Below are 20196 nucleotides of genomic sequence, written 5' to 3' on the forward strand. Positions count from 1 at the left end.
CTTCTGCACATCCAAAGAAACTAATAAACAAACAAAGAGACCCCTCACAGAATGGGAGAAGATCTTCACATGCCATAACAGACAAGAAACTAATCACCAAAATATATAAAGAGCTCAGCAAACTTAGCACCAAAAAAGCAAATGACACCATCCAAAAATGAGTAGAGGATATGAACAAAACATTCACCTCAGGGGAGATCCAAAAGGCTAACAAACATATGAAAAAGTGCTCTAGGTCACTGATTGTCAGAAAAATGCAAATTAAGACAACACTAAGATACCACCTCACTCCTGTAAGAATGGCATACATCAAAAAGGACAGCAGCAACAAATGCTGGAGAGGTTGTGGGGACAGAGAAACCCTTCTGCATTGCTGGTGGGAATGTAAATTGGTACAGCCTCTGTGGAGAGCAGTCTGGAAAACTCTCACAAGGCTAGGAATGGACCTTCCATATGATCCAGTAATTCCTTTCCTGGGATTATACCCCAAGGACTCCATAACACCCAACCAAAAAGAGGTGTGTACGCCTTTGTTCATAGCCGCACAATTCATAATATGTAAAACCTGAAAGCAACCCAGGTACCGAACAACAGATGAGTGACTGAGAAAGCTGTGGTATATATACACAATGGAATACTTAGCAGCTATCAAGAACAATGAACCCACTTTCTCTGACCCATCTTGGACAGAGCTAGAAGGAATTATGTCAAGTGAGCTAAGTCAGAGAGATAAAGATGAGTATGGGATGATCCCACTCATCAACAGTAGTTGAGTAAGAAGATCTGAAAGGGAAACTAAAAGCAGGACCTGACCAAATTGTAAGTAGGGCACCAAAGTAAAAACCCTGTGGTGAGGGGTAGACATGCAGCTTTCTGGCCCAGTGGGGGGGTGGGAGTGGCTGGGAGGGATGGGTCACAGTCTTTTGGTGGTTGGAATGGTGTTTATGTATACTCCTAGTAAAATTAATTGTATGTCTCGAAGTTTTTTAAGACACAGACTGAGTCTTTTTAATACATAGGCTGTGTATTTGATTTTGCGGACTCTCTCAAAATCCTAGACCAAGTAGATCAGAAGCAACCAATAGCACAGCTATATATAAGATACTATGTACTGTACAGCAAACCCTAACAAAAGGACTTTTCAAAGTTAACCCAGTTACCAAATAATGTGATGATAACATTAACTATCAATTGTCTTTTGGAACCCTATGGCAGCAGGAACCTCACATCTCCACCACAGAGCCTCTACTTCCCCCAGTCTTGGAACTCTTGGATAGGGCCCAATTTCCCGTATGCCTCTCCCAATCCATATCAAATAATATTGCATCTGCCGATCACAACCTAATCAACACAACAATTGCCACCTCAACATGCTTCACTTCAGACTGTGTCCAGAGACTTCACGTGTGGAATGACAACCCTTCAGCTTCATTACTTGGGTGAGACCTTTCCTTTCATAGTATACTTTAATTCCATCTCAGGTGGTTCACTTTCTAACAAAGTCCCAAAACCTAGATATACACCAGTTTCTGTGAGAGAGACCATATGTTCACATGTATCCATAAACTACTGCAAAATATATACCTGAAAGCAGAAGTACACTATAGTTTGCAGTGAGTATCCCCCTAACATTTCCTCTCCACTGTAACAAGTTTTGGGTCCATGATTGCTCAACAATTTCTTTGGTTTTATATGTTAACTCTCTTTTCAGACACCAGGTTCCAGATGTCATCAGGATGCCGGCCAGGCTTCCCTGGATTGAAGACCCCACCAATGTGTGCTAAAGCTCTGCTTCCCCAGAGACCCACCCTACTAGGGAACGAGAGAGCCAGACTGGGAGTATGGACCAACCAGTCAACGCCAATGTTCAGCGGGGAAGCAATTACATAAGCCAGACCTTCCACCTTCTACAACCCACAATGACCCTGGGTCCATGCTCCCAGAGGGATAGAGAGTGGGAAAGCTTTCATGGGAGGGGGTGGGATATGGAGATCGGATGGTGGGAATTGTGTGGAGTTGTACCCCTCCTACCCTATGGTTTTGTTAATTTAGCCTTTCTTAAATAAAAAAAGAAGAAAATCCTACGAATCCCATTACAAAAATTAGACTAAATAATAATACTAAATAGTTTATCATAAATCTTGCACGATAGTAATCTTGTGACCTACGATATGAAAAAACATTTGTGTAATTCAACTACAAGAATATGCTAAATCTATGAAAAACTCACCCACTAATAAAAATTCTTAATAATTCTTTCATTGATTTACCTATCCCATCAAATATCTCTTCTTGATGGAATTTCGGTTCTTAACTAGGCTTATGTCTAATTATGCAAATTACTACAGGCCTATTTCTAGCTATACACTATACATCATATACACTAAAAGCATTTTCATCAGTCACCCATATATGTAGAGACGTAAATTACTGTTGATTAAACTGCTATATTCATGTTAATGGGGCTTCCATATTTTTTTGTCTGTCGAGGTCCTTATTATAATTCCTATATATTTACAGTAACAGGATATATCAGAGTTATTTTGTTAATTGCTACTATAGCTACAGCTTTCATGGGTTACATTTTACCATGAGGACAAATATCCTTTTGAGGAGCTACAGCCATTACAAATTTATTATCTGCTATTCCTTATACTGGAACAGATCTAGTACAATGAATTTGAGGAGCATTTTCAGTAGATAAAGCTACTCTAACCCGTTTTTTTGCTTTTCACTTTATTCTCCCATTTATTATTACTGCCCTCATAATAATCCACCCATTTTTCCTTCATGAAACTGATTCTAATAACCCTACAGGTATTATTTCAGAATCTGACAAAATTCCATTTCACCCTTATTATACTATAAAAGATATTCTAGGAATAGCCTCATTAATCTTTGTTTAAATAATATTGGCATTATTTTCCCCAGATCTTTTAGGTGACCCAGACAATTATACCCCTGCTAACTCCTTAAATACACCCCCACACATCAAACCTGAGTGATATTTTCTATTTGCATACGCAATTCTTCCATCAATCCCCAACAAATTAGGGGGTGTCTTAGCATTATTCATATCTATCTTTATTTTATTTATTATACCTTCCCTACATACTTCAAAACAACGAAGTATAGCATTTCGACCTATAAGTCAATGTGGTTTCTGACTACTAGTATCAGACCTATTAATTCTTACCTGAATCAGAAGCCAACCTGTAGAAGACCCATACATCATTACTGGCCAACTAGCTTCAATTTATTACTTCTTTTCTAGTCTTATCTTAATACCTTTAATTGGCCTTATCGAAAACTATATACTTAAATGAAGAGTCTTTGTAGTACAAATATTAATACACTGGTTTGGTAAACCAAAGAAGTGGGAATACACCCTCCTGAGACACTCAAGGAAAAGACTACAGTCCTAACATCAACACCCAAAGCTGATATTCTTACTTAAACTATTCTCTGAATATACATATATTATAAGAATATAGATAGATATGTAACATATAGATATGTAATAGTTATCATGGGAATTAACTATTGTTGGTGCACTAGGTTGAACAAACTTACTATTACTATACACAAGGAGCTAGGTTCAAGCCCCCAGTCCCTATCTATAGGGGAGGAACAATGACAAGCAGACCTGCAAGGCTTTATATATCTCTTCCTTTCCACTTCCCCTTCCTTCTCAATTTTTATCTTATCAATTATAATAAATCTTCAAAATCTTACTATTAGGTAGACTATTTGGAAAAGATTACATGACTATGTGGAAATTATAAATATTTACAATATTTATAAATATTAAGCATTGATATTAATAAATATTAATTATAAATATAATATCCATATTTAAATATAATTATAATAAATATTTAAATATAAATTATATTTTTAAAAATTAAATATTTATAAATATTTTAAAAATATTTATTTATTATATAGGCAGCAGATGATTAGAATATAGAGAACATTATTAAGAACTTACTGTTGGTGACCCAGCCAGGACCGGGAGCGGCGCGTGGACTGAGCGACCATCTTTTCTGGACGCCAGGGAGTCAGGCGCCTCACCCTGAGAAGCCCTGGTGTGCCTTCCTCTATCCTGCTCTGTCTGGTAGGGTGCTTCAGCGGGCAATCCAGTGATTGGCTGGAAGCTGTTGCTCCTCCTCTGGCATCTGGAGCTGGGCGCACTGGGCAGCCAGGGCCCACTGTCGCTGGCACTTCGTCTTCCTGCTGGTCCACCAGAAACAGTGGAAGGCCTATGTGCTCCACTTCCAGCGCGGCTTCTTGTGGGCTGTGGGGGGGGGGGGGCAGCGGCAGCGGTATCAGTGGCCTGCTGTGGGGGGGGGGGGGCAGCGGTATCAGGCCTGCAAGCTGCGGGTGCGGAGGAGTGGTGGGCGGCTGGCTGGTGGTGGACTTCCTGCTCTGCCTGTTCCTGTGCATGCAGCCCTAGGCGCTGTGCTCCTGCCAGGACCAGCCATGAGCCCAGCGCGGCCCCCTCCCCTCCTTGCCCCATGAGCCCTGAGCAGGTGCTGCAAGGCGTGGCCCTGGCCTGAGGGAGTCCCATGGCCCAGGGCGGGTAGGCCAGGCACCTCCTCGGAGCGCCCCACAACTGCCTAGCTTCCCCACAGAGCCATGGACTTCCTGCAGGTGTCACCCAAAGCTAGAGAGATGGCAGCCCTCAAGCACATGGACTGTGGGCCCGGATGCCTGGGGGGAGAGGAGCAGAGCAGAGCCAGGAGCTGGAGCCTCAGCACCCCAGGCCCCTGAACACCCTCAGGTCGCCCCTCCTCTCTGCACCCCAGGCCTCTGAACACCCTCAGGCCCCCTCCTCTCAGCACCCTAGACCCCTGGACAGCCTCAGGCCACCTCCTCCCCTCAGCACCCAAGGCCCCTGAACACTCTCATCATGGTAAAATCAACATGAATCAAACATCATGGTAAAATTAATTTAACATGCTTGTATACTGATTTGAAAGTTATGGAAGTGAAATGGAAGAAGTGAATAACTGGGTATACTAGATTTTAGAAGAAAATCTAAATGTGTTACTATATTTTGAAATTAAGAAAACAAAAAGTAACTAGAGTTACAAAAGAGTATATGTGAGAGAAAGGACATGACTTTTAAAATTTAAATTTATTTGTTTGATAGGGCAGAGAACATTTGAGAGAGGGAGAGAAAGAGAGACACTGTAGCAGTGTTTCATCATTCAAGGAGCTCCCCCCCTGAAGGTGCAGACTGAGGGCTTCAACCAGATTTTTGCACATGATAACATGTACCCTTATCTTGGTGTGCCACTGCTCCGCCTAAAGAACATAACTATTCTACACATGAATTTGTTGAAGAGCTTACTATGTAGCAAAGGTCTTTGACTAGACCAAATGCAGCACAGGAGTCCATATGACAGAACAGTTTGGTTATGTGCCAGAAGTCTCATTCAGCAGTTACTTAGAAACATGTATATTTATAGACAAAGAAAACCGTAAAAATTGCATATGGTCTTCTGACCCTTTGAGCACTTAAATTTAACTGGAGAAGTGAAGTGGAAGCCAATTTAATCTCTTTTTTTCTCCCCTTTTTAATACCTTTGTGGCACAATATTACACCTACTGTTACAATTTGCTGCTCTGAGTTAAATCCCTGATGGCCAGGCTCTGAGATTACGAAAAGCTGGCGGATATAAGAGGGTAAAGGGTGGAACTTCCAAGACAATTAGATGAAAAATCCCTTGCTATAGGGGAGGAAAATGTATGTTTCTATTGAAAAAAAACTGAGTTAACTTAGTGTACAGTTGGTACCACACTTAAATTGAAGGTGCTGCTTGAGAGGTGTGTACTTTTATGTATGTTATTTTTTTTTTGCTAATATATTGAGTCATAATAGAAATAGTCAGGTATCAATAAGCTGTTTATATGGTGACCATTTTCCTTAGCTTACAGCTTTCCTTTTTCCTGCTGGCACTTCCCTGTTTATCCGATTTAATGTAATAAAATACATAATTAATTTCTAAATGCTTCCATTGAGCGGTGCAATTTGTCAAGCTGAGTTGTTAACAGAATTAAGCTTTTCAGAGAAGGTGGGTTCATTGTTCTTGATAGCTGCATAGTATTCCATTGTGTATATATACCACAGCTTTCTCAGCCACTCATCTGTTGTTGGGCCCCTGGGTTGCTTCCAGGGTTTAGCTATTATGAATTTTGCTGCTATTATGAATTGAGCGGCTGAGAAAGCTGTGGTATATATAGACAATGGAATACTATGCAGCTATCAAACAATGAACCCACCTTCTCTGACGCAACTTGGACAGAGCAAGAAGGAATTATGTTAAGTGAGCTAAGTCAGAAAGATAAAGATGAGTATGGGATGATCCCACTCATCAACAGAAGTTGACTAAGAAGATCTGAAAGGGAAACTAAAAGCAGGACTTGACCAAATTGTAAGTAGGGCACCAAAGTAAAAACCCTGTGGTGAGGGGTAGACATGCAGCTTCCTGGGCCAGTGGGGGGTGGGAGTGGGTGGAGGGTATGGGTGTCAGTCTTTTGGTGGTGGGATTGGTGTTTATGTACACTCCTAGCAAAATGTAGTCATATAAATCACTAGTTAATTAATATCAGAGGGGGAAAATCAATTGTGTCTCAAAGTTTTTCAAAACACAAACTGAATCTTTTTAATATATAGGCTGTGTATTTTATATGCAGACTCTCTCAAAAGCCTGGACCAAGTAGATCAGCATCCAATAGCACTATATACAAGATACTGGGTACTGTACTGCAAACCATTAGAAAATGACTTTTCAAAGATAACCCAATTACCAAATAATGTGATGATAACATTAACTATTGATTGTCTTTTTAACCCTAAGAAAGCAGGAACCTCACATCTCCACTATAGAGCCGCTACTTCCCCCAGTCCTGAAACCCTTGGATAGGGCCCACTTTCCTGTATGCCTCTCCCAATCCATATCAAATAATATTGCCTCCGCCGATCACAACCTATCCAACGCAACGATTGCCACCTCGACATGCTTCACTTCAGACTGTGTCCAGAGACTTCACGTGTGGAATGACAACCCTTCAGTGTCATTACTTGGGTGAGACCTTTCTTTTCATAGTATACTCTAATTTCATCTCAGGTGGTTCACTTTCTAACAAAGTCCCAAAACCTAGATATACACCAGTTTCTGTGAGAGAGAGCATATGTCCACACGTATCCATAAACTACGGCAAAATATATACCTGAAAGCAGAAGTACACTAGAGTTTGCAGTGAGTACCTCCCTAACACTTCCTCTCCACTATTCCAAGCTTTGGGTCCATGATTGCTCAACAATTTGTTTGGCTTCGTATCTTAACTCCCTTTTCAGTCACTAGGTTCCATATGCCATCAGGATGCTAGCCAGGCTTCACTGGATTGAAGACCTCACCAATGTGTCCTGGAGCTCAGCTTCCCCAGAGACACAACCTACTAGGGAAAGAGAGAAGCAGACTGGGAATATGGACCGTCCAGTCAAAGCCCATGTTCAGCGGGGAAGCAATTACAGAAGCCAGACGTTCTACCTTCTGCAACCCACAATGACCCTGGGTCCATGCTCCCAGAGGGATAGAGAATGGGAAAGCTATCAGGGGAGGGGGTGGGATATGGAGATTGTGTGGTGGGAATTGTGTGGAGATGTACCCCTCCTACCCTATGGTTTTGTTAATTAATCCTTTCTTAAATAAAAAAAAGAATTAAGCTTTTTATTGGTGATTAGCAAAAGAAGGTTAAAAAATAATTACAGAACTGTATGCCTCCCAGGTTCAAAGCCAGGTTTTGGATTAAATGTTTGCTAAAGGTTTCCTGACATGTTATAAAACATTTAGCAAAATTCCCCCTAGTGCATTTAAAGCTTGTTTCTGTGCAGAGCCAACCATCAAGACAGGAGCATTTTAGCAGACCTTTGTGCACATCAGTGTGGGAACGCAGAAAATTGCTTTTATAAAATACCAAAGGAAATGCACCCCTTAGGAGAAAGGGGAACCGTGACCTCACAGGTGTTTCCCATCTTTCATGTTTGGTAGTGTGATTTGCTGCTTGAGTAAAACTGAAGAATCAGTCGGAGGCAGTGATAGAGCAGTGTGTTGATGACATGATTAATAACGAAAGGCCTTTGCCTGTAGTTATACACATAACCACAGCAACTAGTATGGAAAGGATTGAAAGTGAATAAAGACAAATGAAAAAAAATTATTTCCTAATCTGATCTTTTCTAAATCTCTAATGCAATGTATTGAATCTTATTATGTATGGTATTCGCTTCCTCCTACAGCTCCCCACTTCATTTTCTATCTCACTGTCATCTCATTTTTCAAGAATATGAAGGTTGATCCATTCCATCCCATCATTTTCTCCCCTCCAAGGGTGGAGAAAAGAGGGAAAAGATGAGTCTGATAGAATACACCTTTTCTAATAGTGGAACCATAACTATTCCTCAGGAGACTTCAGTCAGCAAGTTCCACGCTACCTTTCTTTATTTGCTTGCATTCAGGTACAGTATCATGTCTTGGCTATTCACCCACATCTGGCACTAGTGTGAATATGCCTACTACCTATCTATAGAATGGAGACCCCATCCTCCCAACTCTTCATCTGCATTACTCCAGCCTTTAGATCATGATTAGTCAACAACTTGATTGGCTTTATATGTTAACTCTCTTTTCAGCCACCAGGTTCCAGATGCTAGCATGATGCCAACTAGACTTCCCTGGACAGACAACCACACCAATGTGTCCTGGAGCTCCGATTCCCCTGAACCCCACCCCACTAGGGAAAGAGTGAGGCAGGCTGGAAGTATGGATCCACCTGTCAACGCCCATGTTCAGCAGGGAAGCAATTACAGAAGCCAGACCTTTCACCTTCTGTATCCCACAATGACCTTGGGTCCATACTCCCAGAGGGTAAAAGAATAAGAAAGCTATCAGGGGAGAGGATGGGATACGGATTTCTGGTGGTGGGAATTGTGTGGAGTTGTACCCCTCTTATCCTATGGTTTTGTCAGTGTTTCCTTTTTGTAAATAAATTTAAAAAGAAATAACGAATGAAAAATCCATGTAGGAGGCTCTTTGGACATGGACCAGGACATCATTTCCTTAAGAGTGTTTTGTTCTTCAAAAAATACAAACTTGGTGAAGTGGTGTCATGTTTTAAATTTAAGACGGGAGGCCAGGTATTATCTTTCAATCAGAGATCTTATGTTTTCTAACTCCTTTTATAGCAGGTATTACATTTATAGGTAGCATTAACTAATAAAAACGGTACAGATTTATAAATGACATATACTTAATCTATACATCTATACTTCATCTGTAAGAAATCTAAGAGAAGGGGTGAAATACCCCGAAGACACAGTATATAAAGCACTTTTTTCTCATGGACAATGTTTCTGTCTTGATTGCCATAAAAACAAACAATAAAAAACCTGTCATAAGACTGAATGGCTAAAACAAAAAGCACTTATTTCTCATAAATGTGGATACTGAAAAGTATAAGAACAAGATAAAGACAGATTCAGTGTATGATGAAACCCAGATTACTTTTTAGACCATAGATGGACATACTTTGGCTATCTTTAAAGATATCTTTAGGGCAGTCAGGCCGTAGCACAGAGGGTTAAGCACACGTGGCGCAAAGCTCAAAGACCGGCATAGGTATCCTGTTTTGAGCCCCAGCTCCCCACCTGCAGGGGAGTCACTTCACAAGCGGTGAAGCAGGTCTGCAGGTGTCTTTCTCTCCCCGTCTCTGTCTTCCTCTCCTCTCTCCACATCTCTCTGTACTATCCAACAGCAACGGCAACAATAATAGCTAGAACAATACAACAACAAGGGCAACAAAAGGAAATAAATAATAAATAAATATTTTTAAAAAGATATCTTTAAATGACAGGAAGGGTGCAGGAGTCCTCTCACATCTATTTTACAAGAGAACAGTTTACATTCAGAGAGGCCTATCCTCTGCAATTAATCACATTTCAAAGGGCCCAGCTCCCAAAATTATCACTTATATATAGAATAGGATCATATTATATGAATTTGTAGTCTATTTAAATATTCAGTCCATAACAGATGCTTACACTTTTTTTGTTTTCTTGGACCACTTTCTTTCCTTACATTTTTTGCTCTCTCTCCTGATTTCTAACATTTTTGGATAATTTCTTGAATAATCATGCAGGATTCAATTGCAAGAAATATTCAAAGGACTAGTAAAGAATGATTGTGACTTCTGGGTATATGGGAAAATGTTTTTATATCTTATAAAAAAAGTATAGATTTGTTTTAAAAGTGTACCTTGTAAAGCAAACAACAATAACAAAATAAAACACACAGTGAGCTTGGACAACTGTTTTGAGAATTGTAATAAGGATACAGTTTCTCTGGTTGGTTGAATTTGAGCTCAATGATTTCTAGGCATATTTTAATCTTGCTTATCACTAATCCATTTCACGATAGTCTTTGACACATAATAGGTACTTCATAAACTATAACTAAATCAACACACAGTAAGTGATATTCTTTGTGTCTTTTCTTGTTAGAATATCTTTATCAAAACTTTTTGAGGAACCTTTACCTCTATAAGCCCCTAAACTCAATTTGTTTGCCCTTATATTTCTGAACTTCTACTGTCTCCTAATGTATGAGTATTAATTAGCACTATGAAATGAGCAACCTGGCAATTATCAGGTAATATTCTAGGACTTAAAACTAAACCTCATTGATTCTAAATTATCATCCCACTTGCTTTTGTCTTATTTTTGATGCCAGCTTGTTTTCTTGCCCTGTTGTTCATTCTCATAAAAGAGTGAAGAGTTGGGATTCTAATATCTCTTGAATTAAATTTAACACAGTTACTTTCTGAAAAAGTAATGAACAAATATAATGATGTCTCTATCTTTCCTAAATTGTATGCCTTTATCATCTGTGATGGTCTCCTTTGGATTTTCAGTAACCTTCCATTACTCCCATGTCCAGTATAGACATAATTACAGAAGCCAGAACTCCTTCTTAAAGAGAATTTTGGGCAGGTTAAAGGCAGGTGGCGCAAAGCGCAAGGACCAGCATAAGGATCCCAGTTCAAGTCCCCGGCTCCCCACCTTTAGTGGAGTTGCTTCATAGGCGGTGAAGTAAGTCTGCAGGTGTATTTCTCTCCCCTTAACTGTCTTCCCCTCCTCTCTCCATTTCTCTCTGTCCTATCCGACAACAACAACAACATCAACAACAACAACAATAATAACAATAAAAACAACAAGGGCAACAGAAGGGAATAAATAAAAATAGATAAATATTAGGAAAAATAATTTTGGCCCATAATATTAGATTGGGGAATGTTAGGCAAAGGTGATGAGATATCTCTGAACCCCACCTTTACTGTGGCCCAGAACTGTGGTGACCTGGAATCTTTACTTTTGCTTGATCATATAGAGGAAAGAGAATCTGAAGAACACCTGAGAAAGATAGGTTTTGTTTCCCTTACCCAGAGGGAAGAGGAATAAAGGAAAGACACCCAGAAGTTATACAGGTGTAACTCAGAAAGGTAGTGAAGATGGGACCTTTAAAGTAAATAAAAATGCATATCAGTTTCAACTGGGGTCAGAAATCTTTGCCAAAATGGCTCATATAATTGCCTAGTGTGTAACCTTTCATTTTCCTAACTAAAAATGTTTAAAATATCAGAAGAACAAGCAAAGCAGAAACCTATGAAGAACACTTACATAGATTTAGAGAGAAATAGCCTTTAAAGGTGTAGTAAAAAAAAATCACTAATTTGAGTCCTATAAATACACTCAATGGAGTGCTACTCAACAGTTAAGCAAGACTATACTGTGCCATTTCGGACAGAATGTATGGACCTGGCTGTGACTGTGGTTGTTCTGATCTCAGAAATATAGAGAAGAGAAACACATGAACCGGAAAAAAGAACATACGGAAGCAGTAACAGGTGTAGTATGATGTCCAAGCTGTGACCATGAACTGCGAGCTCAGACCAATAGGGACTCAGCAGCTACACAGGCTCTGGCAGTAAATATATATATTCGCCCTGGTTTAAGAGGTTGGAGGTAAACAGTTAATTCTATCCACAGAATTTTGTTTTTCAATAATGGGAGCTATTTACTGCCTTAATCCAACCTTCTAGCCCTTTTCTCTACTCTGAAGCCATTTTGTCAGACGATGCTTATATCCAACTTCATTCTAGCTATCAAACTCAAGCAAAACTACCATAGGTATGGGCCCCTAGAAACATGCCTAAAATGGACTTTCTAGCTTTCTTCCACCCTGAAACTCCTGATCTCATCTGCTCTAATCCTACTTTTTGGTTCCTGTTCATTAGCCTTTTTGTCTTACTTTATGCCCTGCAATCTTCTGCAGATGCTACAACGATTCCATCCTGACTTTTCTGTGAGGAAGTTCTCAATGTGTCCTGGAACCTCACCTCTCTAGAACGCTACCACACCAGGGAAAGATAAAAGTAGGCTGGGGTTATAGATCAACCTGCCAACGCCCAAGTCCAGTGGAGAAGCAATTATAGAAGTCAGAACAACTACCGTCTGTACCACCCAAACAATTTTCATCCATACTCCCTGTGAGAGAAACGTGATAGGAGGAGGAAGAGGGGGAGGGGAAGAGGGCTCAGAACTTCAGCTCTATCAGGTCGCAGAGACAGAGGATGAAAAGGGGAGAGATATTTGGATGTAGTAATGGAGTTATGTATAGCTTGGAGGGAAAGAGAGGGCTAGACCTAGAAGATAAAGGAGGCAATTATATACAAATGTAGACAGATAGTTGTAGAGATGATAGTTAATTCATGTCTGCTGCCTTGGGGAATTGCCATGGACTGTAATGGAGGGATTAGGGATCCAGAACTCTGGTGGTGGTAACAGTGTGGAATTGTACCCCTGTTGACATGTGATTTTGTAAATCAATATTGAATCATTAATAAGGGCCAGGTGATGGTGCACCTGGTTAAGTGCATACATTACAGTACAGAAGGACCCAGGTTCAAGCTCCTGCCCCCCCCCCACCTGCAGGGAAGAAACTTCACAAGTGGTGAAGCAAGGCTGCAGGTGTCTCTCTGACCTTCTCCCTCTATCTTCCCCATTCCTCTCAATTTCTCTCTGTCTCTATCCAATAATAAATAAATTAGAGTCAATAATTTAAAAAAAGAATAGAATGTAAGAACACAGGGGTAAAAGGGCAAATATAGATAATTATAGGTAGTTAAACCAGTAATAGTTAACCCTTATCTATGACTTTGGGAGAAGTAGTGTAGTTTCCAATGGAGGGAATGGGTACACAGAACTCTGGTGGTAGGAACAGTGTGGAAGTATACCCTGTTATCTCTAAATTTTGTAAATAAATATTAAATAACTAATAAAAATGCCTCTAAACCCAAAACTTCAAAAATAGCTATTATATTTGCAGAACTTACTATTTAACATACTAAATAGACTGTAGGGCATTTTCCTACCTGCTTTTATTTTTATCTTTATTTTTTTCATTATTTAGGCTCTATTATACAATAAATGACAGCCTAGTCTTGGAGAATGCAAATATTCATCTATGCAAATATCACCTATTAGTTTTCTGAGCGATTATAGGCATGTCTCTCCCAAACATTTTTCAGATTTTATATATAGGTAAAGTCATGAGCTCCTTTTATTTAGGTGATGCATAGCTAAAAGGTGATTCCCTTTGCTATATTGTTTCTGATAGGGAAAAACACAAGGATTGAGGACAAAAACTATTATTTTAGTCCCACTAATGTTAATATATATATATATATATATATATATCTTATTAGCCTTTTACAGAAGTCAATTGATAAAAGAAACGAATGCTTAAAATTCTTTCCTAATTAAGCACTAGAAATCTCATTTATAGAAATGCAGTGTATTCTAAGTAGCACCTGCATTCATAGTTTGGATTATGAGACAGTATGAAAATAATATCTAAAAATTGTCACTTCTTAGCTTTGCTTTACTAAAAGCAAGTATGATTGCACAAAAGTAAAATAGTTATTTTCAAGTCAGTATACACTTCTAGAGAGATCTGCTTTTGCATATGTAATAGTATAAAGGGACTGACTACTCACAAGGATACAAGAAAGTTCTATTTACAAAATTTATGCCAGCTTAGCAAATGATTTATGTACAACAAACACTCTGGAGAACTATTGGAATCATATGTTCCATAGGTAAAAGTTATCTTATAAAAAATAAAAACCACCAGGGGTTCCTGGAAGATGGCGGACAGAGAAGCTGCTAGTGGCATGAGCTCCGACCACATTGATGGGAAACGGTAGGATTTTCTGCCCTTAGTAGGCCAGTCAATAAGGGGTCCTAACGGTGACAAGAAGCAGGTCACTATAACTTATCTTGGTTAAAAAAATAGAGCAAAAAGAAAGGGAAAATTTTTTCTTTTAAATTATTATTCCCAAATTGCATCCAACCCCCCAACACAGACTGAATATTTTTAATACATCGGCTATGTATTTGATATGCGGACTCTCTCAAAAGCCTAGACCAAGTATATGAGAAGCAACCAATAGCACATCTATAAACAAGATACTGGGTACTGTACAGCAAATCCTATCAAAAGGATATTGCAAAGTTAACTCAATTATCAAATAATGTGATGATAACATTGACTATCGATTGTCTTTTTGAACCCTAAGACAGCAGGAACCTCACATCTTCACTATAGAGCCTCTACCTGCCCCAGTCTTGGAACCCTTGGTTAGGGCCCACTTTCCCGTATGCCTCTCCCAATCCATATCAAATAATATTGCATCTGCCGATCACAACCTAATCAACACAACGATGGCCACCTCAACATGCTTCAATTCAGACTGTTTCCAGAGACTTCACGTGTGGAATGACAACCCTTCAGTGTCATTACTTGGGTGAGACCTTTCCTTTCATAGTATACTCTAATTTCATCTCAGGTGGTTCACTTTCTAACAAAGTCCCAAAACCTAGATATACACCAGTTTCTGTGAGAGAGACCATATGTTCACACTTATCCATAAACTACTGCAAAATATATACCTGAAAGCAGAAGTACACTAGAGTTTGCAGTGAGTATCCCCCTAACACTTCCTCTCCACTATTCCAAGCTTTAGGTCCATGATTGCTCAACAATTTGTTTGGCTTTGTATGTTAACTCACTTTTCAGTCACCAGGTTCCAGATGTCATAAGGATGCTGGCCAGGCTTCCCTGGACTGAAGACCCCACCAATGTATCCTGGAGCTCTGCTTCCCCAGAGACCCACCCTACTAGGGAAAGAGAGAGGCAGACTAGGAGTATGGACCAACCAGTCAATGACCATGTTCTGCAGGGAAGCAATAACAGAAGCCAGACCTTCCACCTTCTGCAACCCACAATGACCCTGGGTCCATGCTCCCAGAGGGATAGAGAGTGGGAAAGCTAAAGATAAAGAGGGGAGGGGGTGGGAAATGGAGACTGGGTGGTAGGAACTGTGTGGAGTTGTACCCTTCCTACCCTATGTTTTTTTTTTAAATTTATCCTTTCGTAAATAAAAAATAAATTTAAAAAAAAAGGACAGGACTCTGTGGTCCTCAGTGGTGTTTGTTTGTTTGTGTCTGTGTCCCTAGGAGGACAGGACTCTGTGATCCTCAGTGGTGTGTGTGTGTTTGTGTGTCCCCAGGAGGGCAGGACTCTGTGGTGATGAGTGCTGTGTGTATGTGTATTTGTGTGTCCCCAGAAGAGCAGGAATCTGCTGTGGTCATGAGTGGGATGTGTGTGTCCCAAGGAGGGCAGGACACTGTGGCCCTGAGTCGGGTGTGTGTTTTTGTATGTCCCCAGGAGGGCAGGACTCTGTGGTCATCAGTGGTATGTGTGTATGTGTATCTCCAGGAGGACAGGACTCTGTGGTTCTGAATGTTGTGTGTGTGTGTGTGTCTTTATGTCTGTCCCTAGGAGAGCAGGACTCTGTGGCACTGAGTGCTGTGTGTATGTGTATTTGTGTGTCCCCAGAAGGGCAGGACTCTGGTTGAGTGGTGTGGTCCTGAAATGTGTGTGTATGTCTGTGTGTGTGTGTGTGTGTGTGTGTGTGTATCCCAGGGACGACAAGACTCTGTGGTCCTGAGTGTTTTTTCTATGTATATTTGTGTCCCCAGGAGGGCAGGACTCTGTGGTCCTATGTGGTGTGTGTGTGTGTGTGTGTGTGTGTGTGTGTGTGTGTGTGTGTCCAGATGGTCAGGACTCTGTGGTCCTGAGTAGTGTGTATGTTTGTTTGTGTGTTCTAAGGAGGGCATGACTCTGTGGTGCTGAGTGGTGTGTGTGTGTTTGTGTATGTTCCTAGGAGTGTAGGACTTTGTAATCCTGAGTTTTGTGTGTGTTTGTGTGTGTGTGTGTCTGTGTCCCTAGAAGTATAGGACTCTGTGGTACTCAGTGGTGTGTGTGTGTGTCTTTGTGTCGGTCCCTAGGAGAGCAGGACTCTGTGGTCCTGAGTGCTATGTGTATGTGTATTTGTGTGTCCCCAGAAGGGCAGGATTCTGTGGTTGAATGGTGTGGTCCTGAAAGGTGTGTGTATGTCTGTGTGTGTGTGTGTGTTTATGTGTGTGTGTGTATCCCAGAGATGATGAGACTTTGTGGTCCTGAGTGTTTTTTCTATGTATATTTGTGTCCCCAGGAGGGCAGGAATCTGTGGTCCTATGTGGTGTGTGTGTGTGTGTCTGTGTGTGTGTGTGTGTGTGTGTGTGTGTCCGGATGGTTAGGACTCTGTGGTCTTGAGTAGTGTGTATGTTTGTTTGTGTGTTCTAAGGAGGGCATGACTCTGTGGTGCTGAGTGGTGTGTGTGTGTGTGTATGTGTGTGTCTCCAAGAGGACAGGAATCTGTCATCCAGAGTTTTGTGTGTGTGTGTGTGTGTGAGTGTGTGTGTGCATGTCCCTAGGAGTGTAGGACTTTGTAATCCTGAGTTTTGTGTGTGTTTGTGTGTGTGTGTGTGTGTCTGTGTCTCTAGAAGTATAGGACTCTATGGTACTCAGTGTTGTGTGTGTGTGTGTGCTTGTGTGTCCCCAAGAAGGCAGGACTCTGTGGTCCTTAGTGCTGTGTGTATGTGTATTTGTGTGTCCCCAGGAGTGCAGGACTCTGAAGTCCTGAGTGGTGTGTTTATGTCTGAATTGTGTGTGTGTGTGTGTGTGTGTGTGTCCGTTAAATGCAGGACTCTGTGGTCCTGAGTGGTGTGTGTCTGTGTGTCCCTAGGAGGATTGGACTCTGTGGTACTGAGTGGTGTGTGTGTGTGTGTTTGTCCCGAGGAGGACCGTGTTCATGTCCTGAGTGGTGTGTGTGTGTGTATGTCCCCAGGATACAGGACTCTGTGCTTTTGAGTGGTGTGTCTCTGTGTGTGTATGTCCCCAGGAGGGCAGGACTCTGAAGTCATGTGTGGTATGAGTCTGTGTGTCCCTAGGAGGATAGGACTCTGTGGTCCTGAGTGGTGTGTGTGTGTGTGTGTGTGTGTGTGTGTGTATGTTTGTGTGTCCCCAGGAGGTCAGGAATATGTTGTCCTGAGTTGTATGTGTGTGTCCCAGGGACAACAAGATTCTGTGGTCCTGAGTGTTTTTTTCTGTGTATATGTGTGTCCCCAGGAGGGCAGGACTCTGTGGTCCTATGTGGTTTGTGTGTGTCTGTGTGTGTGTATGTGTATCCCCATGAGTGCAAGACTCTGTGGTCCTAACTGGGGTGTGTGTGTTTGTATGTACCCTGGAGGGCAGGACCCTGTGGTCATGAGTGGGATGTGTGTGTTTGTGTGTGTCTCCAGGAGGGCAGGACTCTGTGGTCCTGAGTGGGGTGTGTGTTTTTGTATGTCCCAAGGAGGGCAAGACTCTGTAGAAGTCAGAGGTATGTGTGTATGTATATCTCCAGGAGGACAGGACTCTGTGGTCCTGATTGGTGTGTGTATGTGTATGTGTGTGTCCTGATGGTCAGGACTTTGTGGTCCTGAGTAGTGTGTATGTGTGCTTGTGTGTTCCAAGGAGGGAAGGACTCTGTGGTGCTGAGTGGTGTGTGTTTGTGTGTGTGTGTGTTTGTGTGTGTATGTATGTATGTGTGTATCTCCAAGAGGACTGGTATCTGTGATCTTGAGTTGTGTGTGTGTGTGTGTTTGTGTATGTCCCTAGGAGGGCAGAAATTTGTGATCCTGAGGGTGTGTGTGTGTGTGTCCCCTGAAGGGCAGGACTCTGTGGTCCTGAGTGGTGTGTATGTGTGTGTCCCAAGGAGGACAGGGTTCATGGTCCTGAGTGGTGTGTGTGTGTGTGTGTGTGTGTGTGTGTGTATGTATGTCCCCAGGATACAGTACTCTGTGATCTTGAGTGGTGTGTCTATGTGTGTATGTGTGTGTAAGTCCCCAGGAGAGCAGGACTCTAGGGTCATGTGTGGTGTGTGTCTGTGTGTCCCTAGGAGGATAGGACTCTGTGGTCCAGAGTGGTGTGTGTGTGTGTGTGTGTGTGTGTGTGTGTGTGTGTATGTGTGTGTCCCAAGGAGGACAGTACTCTGTGCTCCTGAGTGGTGTGTGTGTCCATGAAGGCAGGACTCTGTGGTGCTATGTGGTGTGTGTGTCCCCAGGAGGATAGGAATCTGTTCCCTTTGTTGTGTGTGTGTGTGTGTGTGTGTGTGTGTGTGTGTGTGTATCCACAGTAGGACAGGACTCTGTGGTCCTCAGTGGTGTGTGTGTGTGTGTGTGTGTGTGTGTGTGTCCCCAGGAGGTCAGGACTCTGTGGCCCTGAGAGCTGTGTATATGTGTATTTATGTGTCCCAAGAAGGGCAGGTATTTGTGCACCTGAGTGGTGTGTGTATGTGTTTTTGTATGTCCGCAGGAGGGCAGGACTCTATGGTCCTGAATGGTGTGTGTGTGTCTGTACGTTTTTTGTGTGTGTATCCCCAGGAGGACAGGACTCTGTGGTCCTGATGATGTGTGTTTGTCCCCAGGAGGACAGGACACTGTGGTTCTGAGTGCTGTGTGTGTGTCCCCAGGAGGGCAGGAATCTGTGATCCTGAATGCAGTGTGTGTGTGTGTGTGTGTATGTGTGTGTGTGTGTGTGTGTGTGTGTGTGTGTGTGTGTATCCCCAGGATGAAAGGACTTTGTGGTCCTGATTGTGTGTGTGTGTGTGTGTCTGTGTGTGTGTGTATGTGTGTGTGTCTCCAGGAGGACAGGAATCTGTGGTCCTCAGTGGTGTGTGTGTGTGTATGTGTTTGTGTGTCCCCATGAGGGCAGGACTCTGTGGTCCTGAGTGCTGTGTGTATGTGTTTTGTTTGTCCCCAGAAGGGCAGGACTCTATGGTCCTGAGTGGTATGTGTATGTGTATTTGTATGTCCCCAGGAGGGCAGGAATCTGTGGTCCTGAGTGCTGTGTGTGTCTGTATGTGTGTGTGTGCGTGTGTGTGTGTGTATCCCCAGGAGGACAGGACTCTGTGGTCCTGATTGTGTGTCTGTGTGTGCGTGTGTTTGTGTGTCCCCAGGAGGACAGGACACTGTCTTCCTGAGTGCTGTGTGTGTGTATGTCCCATGGAGGGCAGGACTCTGATCCTGAGTGCAGTGTGTGTGTATGTGTGTGTGTTCCCTGAAGTGTAAGACTCTGTGGTCCTGAGTGGTGTGTACTTATATGTGTGTGTCCCGAGAAGGACAGGGCTCATGGTCCTGAGTGATGTGTGTATGTCCCCAGGATTCAGGACTCTGTGCTCTTGAGTTTGTGTCTCTGTGTGTGTGTGTGTGTGTGTGTCTGTGTTTGTCCCCAGAAGACAGGACACTGTGGTTCTTAGTGGTGTGTGTGTGTCCCCAGGAGACAGGTCTCTGTAGTCCTGAGTGGTGTGTGTGTGTTTATGTACACAGAAGTGCAGGACTCTGTGGTCCTGAGTGGCGTGTGTGTGTTTGTGTGTCCCCACAATGACAGTAGTCTGTGGTCCTGTGTGGTGTGTGTGTGTATTGTGTGTGTGTCTATGTGTGTGTATCCCCAGGAGGACAGAACTCTGTGGTCCTGAGTTGTGTGTGTGTGTGTGTGTGTGTGTGTGTGTTTGTGTGTGTCCACAGGAGGGCAGGACTCTGTGCTCCTGAGTGGTGTGAGTCTGTGTGTCCCTAGAAGGACAGGACTCTGTGGGATTTAGTGGTGTGTGTTTGTACATGTGTGCCCCAAGGAGGACAGTTCTCTG

General features: G+C 42.2%; 1 pseudogene; it reads left to right on the forward strand.

Annotated features, from left to right (window-relative positions):
• The first annotated feature begins 2206 nt into the window (after nucleotides 1-2206).
• On the forward strand, nucleotides 2207-3326 carry LOC132540445 (cytochrome b-like; annotated as a pseudogene).
• Nucleotides 3327-20196: the final 16870 nt, after the last annotated feature.

Source organism: Erinaceus europaeus, chromosome 9 (genome assembly GCF_950295315.1).
Source record: "Erinaceus europaeus chromosome 9, mEriEur2.1, whole genome shotgun sequence".
NCBI lineage: Eukaryota > Metazoa > Chordata > Mammalia > Eulipotyphla > Erinaceidae > Erinaceus > Erinaceus europaeus.